Source organism: Squalius cephalus (assembly GCF_949319135.1).
Source record: "Squalius cephalus genome assembly, chromosome: 9".
Classification (NCBI taxonomy): domain Eukaryota; kingdom Metazoa; phylum Chordata; class Actinopteri; order Cypriniformes; family Leuciscidae; genus Squalius; species Squalius cephalus.
The window spans coordinates 28,470,216-28,483,190 of record NC_137130.1 but is presented as its reverse complement, the minus strand read 5'-3'; the positions used below and the strand labels follow the sequence as shown (position 1 = coordinate 28,483,190).

General features: G+C 35.7%; 1 protein-coding gene across 1 annotated transcript in view; it reads right to left on the bottom strand.

Annotated features, from left to right (window-relative positions):
* The window catches only part of enox1 (ecto-NOX disulfide-thiol exchanger 1), a 456,290-nt gene that overhangs the window by 379,450 nt on the left and 63,865 nt on the right, over positions 1-12,975 (bottom strand). The window lies entirely within an intron of this gene.

Below are 12,975 nucleotides of genomic sequence, written 5' to 3'. Positions count from 1 at the left end.
TCTGCCATTTAGAATACACACGAGTGAGTCGCTCGAATGGCGGCGGCCATGTTGCGCCTCCATCTTGAAAATACATGTGCCAAAGAGGGACATACCTGGAAATTCAAGCTTCGCCTTTCGCGTTTTTCCACTCAGTGGCACCGTGACGAATGCGAGGGGGAGATTACTCGCGACTGCCGGCAGATTTGAAATAATAAATAAAATTAAACGCCCTCTGAATGGGAGGGGCTAGACAGTAATATTCAGTTGGTAGTCATAAACAATTTCACCACTAGATGGAAGAAAATCCTACACAGTGTAGCTTTAAAAAAAAAATTCCAAAAGATTTGTAAAAGGTGTTTTTATGCATGTTTGGCCTGGGTTTTTTGTTGCATTTATAATGTTCTGACCACTAGTGGTCACTGTGGAGACTCAGATTGTTTCGAAGCCTCAACACAATACGGCACATTTGCTTAAACTGTTTCAGTGCTCTACGAAGCTTCGATCTGCCCACCACTACATACTACACACACTCTGTAAGTATAGTCCACTGAAGGCAAGCTTGATAGAACCCAAGTGCAGTATTTATTATCTTCCAATGTGAACCGATACAAAATAAACGACTCGACTCAAACCTCACCAACAATGGTTATAGGGACAATACTCAACAAGAGATAAATGGAAACATGAGGGCTATTTATACACAAAGACTAATGAATGACTTAGCAAGACACACCTGGAAGCAATGAACAATCAACCAATGAGAATGTGACACATGAAACAAGGGAACCAATCAGAACATACACATGAGACCGGGGAATCACGTAACAGGATCACATGACGGGATAGGGAATCACATGACAAACCAGGAAACCATGACTGTGACTAAATTACAAAATAAAAGACATGAAACGTGAAAGTGAAAACAAAACCCAAACCAACTTGACACATTCATACTAATGTACTTTTCAATGGGCATGAAGTAAATTCAAAACCCATAGTACCCATACAGTAGTATGCAATTTACACACTGTTACTGACCCCAAACTTTCAGTCACTTGGCATAACATTATAATATGAACAAGCTTTATATAACAGAATATTGTGTGTCTGTAGCTGAATGCGTTATGCAATCAATAGAGAACAATTTGATGTCAGTATTTGCTTTGACTAAATGTCAGAGGTACTTCATTATTCGGTGGAATTGAACTGTTTTGCTAAATTAAGAGTCAGTTTCAATGGTCATGTTCAATGTTTGGAGAGAGCACTGGCCTTAGTTTGGAGAGATAAAGTCAGTTGAGTAAAACTGCAATATTCTGTATCATTAATTAATGTCTCAGGAAATGAAACATGAGAATGTATAGAAGACACTAACTGAAGCTGCTACAGTATATGCACTGCCAGCACTCTACACACACACACACAATGTAAAATAATACTAATCCTAACAACCCTGAAACTGCTGTCCATTTGCTGCAAGCTTTTAGTTATAGTAATTCTGAACTGTTTGAGGCTCGGGAGTATAGTTGCACACTGAAAGTAATGAGTGGCTAAACATGAACATTATTAAATGATGGCTGAGAAATCTTCAAATCAGGAAATTGCAATGTTGTGTGTTGCATGTATAACGTCCTCATTAGCAAAGCTCTACGGAATTGTGTTGTAAACACTCTGCTCAGAAAGCGCCTGAGAAAAGCTTCGCCGTATGGTGGCACCGCAGTGTGTTTTAAGTCTAATTAAGAAGTGCTGTCACTTTCTTGCAGGAGACAAACAGAGGCCACTGAATCTTTTGGCTGGCTTTTTAAAGATAATCTGGGAACTGAAGCAAGCGATCTCATTAAAATATATCGAATAAGCATCATTCTGAAAGCAGCCGAGAGGCAGGTAAATCCTGAAATACATAATGATTGTTTATCTAACCATTATTTATGATTAAATTATGCTATGCTGAATTCATTAAAATGCCGGAATGTATATGCCTTTTTGAGATGCCAATCTTCATTCATAACTGCTAGCTATGAAAATAAAATTCTTTTCATGGCTTATTATGAATTCCACATTTCCATGTTTTTCACTTTTTCTAATTGTTTCCTGTTTTTTAATTAATGTTTTTAAAACTTTATGAATATCACATATGTGATAACAAAAATGTTTTTTTAAAATGTAATTTAGATGTTTTTAAATGTAATTATACATTTAAAACATAACATAATAATACACCAACATATTCATGTTTTTTTTTTACAACAAACACATTTTTTAAAATACCCTTTTTTATAAAAAACACATTGTCATGTTTATTTATCATTTTTTCATAATTTCTTAATAATTTTATTCTAAAGATGGCGACGCCCTCGTTTCTCTGGTGTATACAATTCTCATGTTTTTCATAATTTAGATTTTTTCAAATATTTTATTAATATTAACATTTTTAATTAAAAAAATTATGAATGCCATATTTTCATGTTTTTCATAATTTGGATTTTTTTAAATGTAATTTTACATTTAAAACATAACATAATAATACAACAACATATTCATGTTTTTTTTTTACAACAAACACATTTTTTAAAATACCTTTTTTTATAAAAAACACATTGCCATGTTTATTTATCATTTTTTCATAATTTCTTAATAATTTTATTCTAAAGATGGCGGCGCCCTCGTTTCTCTGGTGCATAAGGTCTATACAATTCTCATGTTTTTCATAATTTTGATTTTTTCTAATATTTTATTAATATTAACATTTTTAATTAAAAAAATTATGAATGCCATATTTTCATGTTTTTCATAATTTAGATTTTTTTAAATGTAATTTTACATTTAAAACATAACATAATAATAAAAAAAAAAACTTGAGTGCCACATATTCATGTTTTTTTTTTTTTTGCTTTTCCAACAAAAACATTTTTTAAAAACCACATTGTCATGTTTCCCATAATTTATCATTTTTTCATAATTTCTTAATAATTTTTCAAATTGGATTACATTTTCTTTTAGGCTATTCACATTATGACAAAGTATCTATTTCCCAGTCTTTATTTGCTATAAATTCATGTTGTTTGGGAAAATACAATTTACACCTAACTGTTATTAACTGAATTAATTTCAAGTACAAAGAGTGCTGTTTTTACAACCTGTCCCAGGTGGCTTGTAACGCTATAGAAAACATGGACATCAGTTCAAATCTTAATGATTTTATTTTTTAATTGAAAGTTACTTTTAAATAATTGTCAGCTTTTCCTGCAGCTTATTTCTAACTGATAGTCTCCCCTATTAATATTATTTCTAATTTCTTTGTATAAAGCCAAAGCTAATAAGACATTTTGAATTCTAGTCTGAACAAGCCCTCCAGCTGCTGTCAGTCTGTCCTCAAAGGAATTGTGCGGTACAGCAGTGTCTCAAAGAGTGCCACATCTTTGATTCACTGAGCTGAATGATTTATGATTTGAATATTTTTTATAAAAAATCTGACAGTTTCCTCCCAAAACACCTCAGAAAAAAGTATTTCAGACACTGTTTTTCATCCAAATGTCTGCAATGTATAGATACCAAACTAGCATAAAGATTAGTAAGCAATCTCTTCAAATCAAAGCCAGAAAAAAGGTTAAAGCTTAAATTGTGAGTTGAGGTTTTGTCTGCAAGCTCTGTTAATTTCCCACTGAAGCAGAACATGAAGACCATTCAAAGCGCAAATGACCAGCTGGAAATTTTATTGTATTATTGTCAGAAGGGAGCCAGAATGGACAGTAATTGTGCAAGTGGATATCGCACATGATGTAATACAGTGCAATTATCCAAGTGATTATGCCGTGGTCATTTTTTCAGGCTTCCTTCACTTGTATGACCTATTCGAAATTACGGTGGTGCGGACCATTTGAGTTCAACATTTCAGACATCAATAGGTCCATCAATTTTTTTCAGAAAGGATATGTTTTGTCAGAAAACACAGTAATAAACACAGTAAAAAATGAGCTGCCTGTAATATATGTGATCTATAATGACATGTAGTTGCAAAAATAAGTATGAAGTAAGAAGTATGAGGTCATATCAGTCCGTTTAAATAATTCATAATTTTATGTGTACAGAACTGCACCAGCTTTTGTTATTACTGAACATATGTGAGGCCAAAGAAAAGGTACCTTCATTCCTGCTATCCATTATTAAAGCATCAGTTCACCCAAAATGACAATGCTGTCATCATTTATTCACCATCATGTCATTCTAAACCTGCCTGCTTTTCTTTCATAAAACACAAAATGAGATTTTAAACAGACATGCACAGTCAATATCACTCTTGCACAGTATGTCAAGTCTTCTGAAGAAAGATAATTTATGCCGTAATTCACCAAATATCTTGCCTTTAATGTTGTTTCGACATATTAATCAGCCTTCATTTCTGAAAAGAGCATCTTAGACATTCAGCCAAACATCATCTTTTGTGGAATCCGGGAAAAAAGGGGTTTGGAACGAAATGAGGGTGAGTAAATAATTCATTTTTTGGGTGAACTATCCCACTAAACATTGGACGTCGGATAGACGTGCAGATCATGTCTATATTGGGTCCGTCGGTCCATGACCATTTCTGGACATCTATTCGACGTCCAAACTAGGTCCACTATTTGGACGTCCAACCATGACCCAGCTTGGACGTCATATTGACGTTCAACATTGGACCTTTGAACTGGGTAATTTTTTTGGATGTCATTTGGACGTCTATGACAGGTGCAGGAAATTTACATGATTACTATGTAATATTTTTTTTTATTTACAAATATCAACATTATTATTATCAACATGATTAATACATATGAATACAGATTATTTAAAATTATTTAAGATAATTTTCCAAAAACTCAGGTGATAACTGGAGACGCGTACAAAGGTGTGATGCTGTAGCTCAAACAGTAGAGCGTTGGCGCTTGTAACGCTAAGATCATGTGTGTGTGTGTGTGTGTGTGTGTGTGTGTTTGTGTGTGTGTGTGTGTGTGTGTGTGTCTGCCTGTCGTCTCACGAGGAGAAGCCTAAAGAAGCCGCTGTTTTGTTTGAGCGCGATTATTGTTTGGAAAAGACTTATCTAATAAAACACCCAATCCACAGCAAGCCGACCCCGTCTCCTTCCTTCTTCCCACAAACGAACTTTTGTGGACGGACGTCAACATTAGACGTGCAGAAGACGTCGAAAAAAGACGTCGCCTGGCGTCACAAAACCCATTCAATGGACCGAATTTGGACAGCCAAACATGAAAATGACGTCACTCCGACGTCACATTGCGCAGTGGGATCTCTTTAACTTTAATTTCTGTGAATGTTAGTCATATAATCCCAGGGTCAGTTTAATTAAGCTTTGGAAACTAAACAAAACAAATCAAAATAAACCAAAAAAGCTTTAGAAACTGAATGAAATGGAGTCACAGTATAGACTCTAATATAGACTTCTTGACTGGGCCAGGCAACATTAATCAATGACTGTCAGTGTCACAGTAGGTTGTGCATATCTAATTGAAAGCTAAAATAAACTCTCATTAGTAAACAGGAGGCATTGCTTTGACGTTGCTTGTGAAAACACACCTGGTGGCTCAGATAATCAGCCTCATTCCTTTGCTTGTTGGGATTGAATTCTTTGACATTTTAATTAATCTTCCTCAGTGTAATTCTGCTGGGCTTATCAGTGTGCTTATTTCCCCATTGTCCAGAAGCAGGGCTGCTGTAGTACCCACTACATCATGTTCAAACCTCATGCTATTTTCATCCAATAAATACCAATGTGCAGTTTAACGAACGGATCTTCAACATTAACTAAACAGACTTGAACATGGAAACATGAAGTAAACAGACTTATTTAAAGTTGACTGTTAAAGTCCCCCTGTGGTGAAAATCAAGTTTTTAATGTTGTTTATATGTCTATGTGGTGTTTTTAATCGTGTACAAATTCATAAGTCAACAACATTGCCGAGTAGTTTCTCCTTAACCAAAAACGCGGTTTGAAATCACTGTTTTTTTCTGACGTCACAAACTACCTTGAAACCATTCACGACAACGTGTGATCGTCAACGTGTGGATCACTATGGAATCTATCGGGGTCAATTGTCTTTAAACGAAACGCGTGTATTTTGACCGCGTCAACAGCAGAAATAGTTGTATTTGAGACTACATTTGCATATGTGACGCGATGGTACGTTGGTATGTATGTATACAAACATCAGACATCATGTTTATTCATGAAGGAATGTGGTAATGGTTTACTGTATGCACGTATGCAAACATCAGACGATAGGCTATATTTGTTCATGAGGGATAATGCATTGGTACGCTGTGAGTGATGTCAGTCTTATGCCATGATTTGTCATGCCCTTTTAAGTTGTTCGTTTAACGTTCTTTCTCAAGGTAGAAAAGTCAACAGCTTAAACCATGGCTCTTAGAATGGCTCTTTTATTTTAGCAAACTGCCAAAAAACCTTTTCAGACTGCGTGCAGCTGAACCAAGAAAAGCTGAAAATTGCATGGAGCTGATAAGCATGAAAGGCAGAAGAAAAAGACTGCAATTAAAAAACAAAACAAGAGAAAATTATTTTAATGCAAGCAATAAAAAAAAAAACTGCACACATCAGCTGTGGAATAAAAGAAAAGAAATGCATGATTAACTAGATTAAGGCATACTCCTGTCTTAATTTAAACCACCAGCCCCAAAGGTTTCACAAAGTTATTCTTGCCACTATAATTTATGGCTTCCTAAACAAGTTTATGGGTAGATAAATGAATAATAATTAAAGTTGTGGTCAGAATTAACGGCAGCCCTGGTGAATATGATCAAAAATGGCTGTAAAAAATAAATCTGCATTGTTTATCCTTTTGATCTTTCATTCAAAAAATTTGCAAAAGTCTAACCTTTCATTGAAGTAAAAGAATTGAAAGTGGGGGGTAAATCACATTATGAAATAAATGCTTTTCTCCAAAACACGCTGGCCATAATTATTGGCTCCCTGTTATTCAATACTTTTTGCAACCTCCTTTTGCCAAGATAACAGATCTGAGTCTTTTCCTATAATGCCTGATGAGTTTGGAGAACATCTGACAAGAGACCAGAGACCATTCCTCCATACAGGATCTCTCCAGATCCTTCAGATTCACAAGTTCATGTTGGTGCTTCTTCTCTTCAGTTCACTCCACTCATCAGGTCAGGGAACTGGGATGGTCATGGCAGAAGCTTCATTTTGTGCTCAGTTACCCATTTTTGTGTTGATTTTGATGTTTGTTTTGGATCGTTGTCCTGATGGAAGATCCAACCACGGCCCATTATAAGATTTCTAGCAGAGGCCGTCAGGTTTTGATTTATTATCTGTTGGTATTTGCTAGAATCCATAATACCATGTATCTGAACAAGATGTCCAGGACCTCCAGCTAAAAAATAGGCCCACAACATATAAGATCCAGCAGTATATTTAACCGTAGGCATGGGGTACTCTTCATCCCTGTGTGCACCAAACACATCTGCTGGGTTTGCTGCCAAAAAGCACTTTTTTGTTTCATCTGACCACAGAATCCGGTCCCTTTTGAAGATCCAGCCGTGTCTGAGAACTGAATATGCTGGAGTTTATTTTTGGAGGAGTGAGGATGATTTTTCTTGAAACCCTCCCAAACAACATGTGGTTGTGTAGGGGTTGTTTGATCATTTTTTTAAAGGGGGGGTGAAATGCTCATTTTCACTCAATCTCCTGTTAATCTTGAGTACCTATAGAGTAGTATTGCATCTTTCATATCTCAAAAAAGTCTTTAGTTTTATTAGTTTCTTTAGTTTAAAGATAGGCTGTACCGAGTCTTTCCGAAAAAACCCGAGCGTCTGGAGGCGGGCCGTGTGGGCGAAGCCAGAGCCATAGAGAGAATCCGTCGATCTGGGTTTTGTTTATAAAACATTCATCGTCGAAATGCAGGGAACAAACAGTCCACACAACTACACAACAATCTGCATCCACTGTTCCTAACGCTGGGTTCTTTGGGAAGCTTTCCCTCACATCCAAAAACACACTTTGGGGACACTATGCAGCGCTGCCGATGATTTCCTGTTGAAGCGCGTTGATGTGCGCGGTCTCGCTCTCCTCTGGTCGAGGTGTGCGCGGCCGCGCTTTTCCGGGAGAAATGCTCATATAAGGAGTTCCACTTTGGTCTACGTCATTAGATCCACGGTCGAAAAAAAACCAGCCGAAACTTGTACCAACCCGGAAGTAAGATTTTCGGCACAGAAATTCTCCGTTATTCGTCCAAAATATTTTTTAAAAACTTTGGCCATGTTATGCATGAGAATCCATCTCTTTAACACTGTAAACAACTCTGAATACATGAAACACCATTGTACCCCCCCTTTAAAGGCTTTCTGACCCCCAAGACTCAACTAATCCCTGCAATTCTCCATCTATGATCCTTGAAGAGTCTTTGGCCACTCAAACTTTCCTCCTCACCGTGCATTAAGACAATCTAGACACACGTCCACTTCCTGGCAGATTCGTAACATCTTTAGTTGATTATAACTTCTTAATTATTGCCCTGATGGTCAAAATGGGGATTTTCAATTCTTTAAATATTTTCTTACAGCCACTTTCTATTTTGTGAAGCTCAACAATCTTTTGCTGCACATCAGAACTATATTCTGTGGTTTTACTCATTGTGATGGATGATTAAAGAAATTTGGCCTTTGTGTTTCCTCATATTTAAACTCCTGTAAAACAAGAAGTCATAGCTGGACAATTTCATGTTCCTAGTCACCCTGGTGTGCTAAAAAAGGTAAATATTAATGGGAATATACTTCAGAGATATTTTACTCGTAAAAAAATCTAGGGGTGCCAATAATTATGGCCAGCGTGTTTTGGAGAAAAACATTTATTTCATAATGTGATTTCCCCCCCCACTTTCAATTCTTTTACTTCAATGAAAGGTTAGACTTTTGCTAATTTTTTTAATGAAAGATCAAAAGGATAAACAATGCAGATTTATTTTTTACAGCCATTTTTGATCATATTTACCAGGGGTGCCGTTAATTCTGACCACCACTGTATATCAGGGCTCAACATTAAGGCTTTTCATTTGATTGTCCTTTGGTCGGTCATTCACTTGACCGAGTAAAAACATTTGTCCAGGAATTTTTTTTTTTTTGTGTGTTGTAAATATAATTTATTCCGAATCAATGTTCTCATCACTGTTCAATCAGCTTTGACATATATAAATTGGCATAGTTATGATATTTTAACCTTTATAAAGGGCATTTTTCCCTAATCGTATACGCTTCATCTTTCATTTAAAATTCTTAAATTTGATCAATAAATTTAAATAGAATAATACGATGCTAAAGGGCTATTACCAATCAAATTAAACTGCATTAAATAATGTAATGAGATTATTTTAAATATTTTTTGAATATACAAATAAGAAATTGGGTAAAGAATGATATTTTTAAACACGAAACTAAACCACCAGTAGGAGGCGGCAGGTGACCGTCTTAATGAGAGAGTTATTGAGTCATTTATTCAAACGATTCATTCAAACGACTGATTCATTCAGGAATGAGGCCGTTGTAAATGAATAGGAATTCATTGAATCTTTGACTCAACCGATTCACAAATAGAACAAAAAAATGCCAATATTGCGTCTAAAATGCAAGTGACTTAATACTGATCACTTGTTTATTGAACTGTAATATGAAATCAGTGTCACATTTTCAATCGTAATCGGCATACTGATTTTTGCATTTTATATAGTAAGTATTCGATTTTGCATTCTGTTTGAGATGCAGTCTTCTGTTGGCTGGTCTGGATGCAAAAAAAAAAAAAAAAACAGAACAAAAAAGCAATATTTTAATAGCTCCACAGAGACACAGTGTTTACATTGTCTCTAAATACTAAGCTAGAGAAATCATTTTTACATCCAGAAAACACTTCCCTTCTAACAAATCTATCTTCAATGTGACTTTGTTTGTCACAAACTTTCAGTAGGTTTGATTCTTTTTTCTCCAGCAGCCAAAACAATTGATTTTCCAATGTCCAAAGAATTCTTTCTTAAACCCTTATATCAAAAACAGTATTTTTGCCCCTCACTCACTCCTTATTGCAGAGACTGTGTGCCGTCAGGGGAACCGTTTCTCAGCATATGCTAACAGAGGAATTTGTCCATTCTTCAGAGTTAGCATGATTAGCATCCGTCTACTGAACTATGCAACAGTTTCCGAATAGTTGTCACAAAACTAAGGGCTTGGCAGAGATGAAAGGACTGACTTCAGAGGGAGAAAGTATTTCACGGATTCTGGGTCTGAAAAATGCCTCAATACCTGACAAAAAAAGTAAGAGAAAGAGAAATGATCAAAACGTATCTGTGGCTGGCTGCATAACACGTTTCTGTATTAGCACTTTATTGAACCAGAGCCACCAGCAGGTGGCTTAAACACTGAAGAAACCTCCCTGATCAAACATAACTTTTGTTGCTGTTGCTGTCGTTCTGTTATTAGTATGATGTGGCTTTGGTTAGAACACTAACAGATACACAACTACAGTGAGTAACTGTGAATTTTTATTTGTTTCAAAAACTCACTTTAATGATGAAACATTATAGCAACTTTTATCCCACATCATCAAAATGTCACTCGTGCCATCCATTTCTTTATTCAAGGCTAAACCTTTAGGGTTAACATTTGAATTCTGTCATTCTGATATCATTCATCCTCATGTAAAAAGATGTGACGTTTTGGATGAGCAAGAATAAACCTTCTACAGTGACGTTTCCCTTTGAGATTTCTTGGGGAAGGATGGCATGATTATTTAATGTGTTGGTTTAATGTGTTGGCTACCATCTGTTCTATTAAAATGTGAATGTTTTGATGAACAAAAGAGGTCAGATGCTCGAATGTAGGATGCTATAATAAAAATAATGGGGGGGGGGGGGGGGGGCATGATATGTAGATATTCATTCTTAATCCTAAAGGCCTAACTAATATGTTGATTTATTTTTTCCAATTCAAAACAGTGGTTTGCATCACTGGATTTTACGACTGGTCTTTTAATATCGTAAAAACAAGTGTCAAATATTAAATGTTTAGCTACTTACATCTTTCTTGGCACTCTTTCACCATTAAAGCTGAAGTGTTGCACTGGAATTCATAGATGCTTTGGGGAATCCCACCTACTTTAATTTGATTGGTCTATCATTGATGAGCGCGGTTATACCGCTGAGGAGAACCATTAAAATTTTTATTTTTGAAAGCTTTTTGTAAGTAAGTAGGCTAACTAGAGAGGTACGCAATGAAGTGCAGCAGACCATTATCAAGAAAATCAAATATGGGGCAATTTGGGAATTATTGGGAATGTCCACCCAATGGTGGTTACGTATCGAAGCTTGTTTCTGCCAACTTTATAAAGTTTCTCGGAATTCTGACTTTTTTTTTTCCGGAATTCTTAATTTTTTTTCTCACAATTGCAAGTTTATATCTCGCAATTCTGACTTCTTTTCTTAGAACTGTGAGATATAAACTCGCAATTGCGAGCTATAAAGTCCAATTCTGTGTGGAAACTTTTTTCCACAATTCTGACTTTATAACACGCATTTGCGACTTTCCATCACGCAATTCGGACTTTATATCATGCAATTTGAGAAAAAAAGTCAGAATTGTGGGATGTAAACTCGCAATTGCGAAACAAAAAGTCAGAAATGTGAGAGGAAAAGTCCCAGTTGTCACACGGGTGACAACACAATATCATATAATATAATCCACATACTCAACACATATAATCCAACAAAAACTTTTATTAATAATAATACAACAGAGGGGCGAACGGGAAGCAACCCACACACTTAACATAGACCATACCGGACAATGAACAGAACACAGGCAGGAACTTAAATACACATAGATGATTGACTAAAGACTAACAGCTGTGATGATTGTGTCAGTTTCCATGGTGACAGACGAGTGCGGCAAATAGGAACACGAGACAAAAATGACAACAAACTAAAAGTCCTTGAACTGAATACAACTGAACATAATGGTGACAACAACAGTTACCTTTTTTATTTAACAGGCGGAAACACGCTTCAATAGTAAAAACCTAGTTTACATGCTTTGTAAAATAAAAATGTTGTAGGCTGAGCTTGCATTAGAGGTGAGTAGAAGGCCAAATGGTCACGGAGAGGGCTGGGAACAGTGAGACAGCGGGAGTGATTCTTTGGATGTTTTTGGAAGCTGCCCATTTAATTGGAGACATTTTACAGTTTACCACAAGCTAAATAGGGAGGATGAGACCAATTTACTCATGAAAAGGGCTCTACTTTTGCATGCAAAAAGAAAGTCAAAGGCCACTAACAGTGACAGACTGACCTTTTCAGCATCTACTGCTCCACTAATTAAATTCCCAAAACTTCATTTTTCGCTTTTTCTGTATTTTCTGAAAGGCACATTGGCTGTTGAAACACGCTGCTTCTAGTTTACTCACATATTCTATATACTGGTGGATGGAAACATATGCAATATAAGTGCATATATGAAAAGGAACTGTATTACTAGTATGCATCATGCAAATCTTACAATGAAATTACAGCTCCTCTTATTGAAACTCTTTCTTTTAACTGTTGTATTAAAAAAATCAAGAGGCAAACTTATCTGAACTGAAATGAGGAATCAAATTTTCCTTGATCTTTTGACATAAAACAAAACAAAACATAATTGTACTTTGGAAACACACTGTAACTTTCTGAACTCTTTAAATCCAGTAAAATAAAAATTGAAAAAAATGAAACGATGGTAATGTTAACTAAATGACTGTTTTTGCTCTTAAAACGTAACCAAAATATCACCCCTGGGAAAAAATTAAATAATAAAATCATATAATATGATTCATATATCCTCAAGATGCTTTGCATTATTGTATCCCAGCCTTTCATACACTTAGAGATCCATTGCACTATGTTGCTCTGTTTCAATATACAAACACAAAATGTCTCATTAGTAAGGCATTATTGA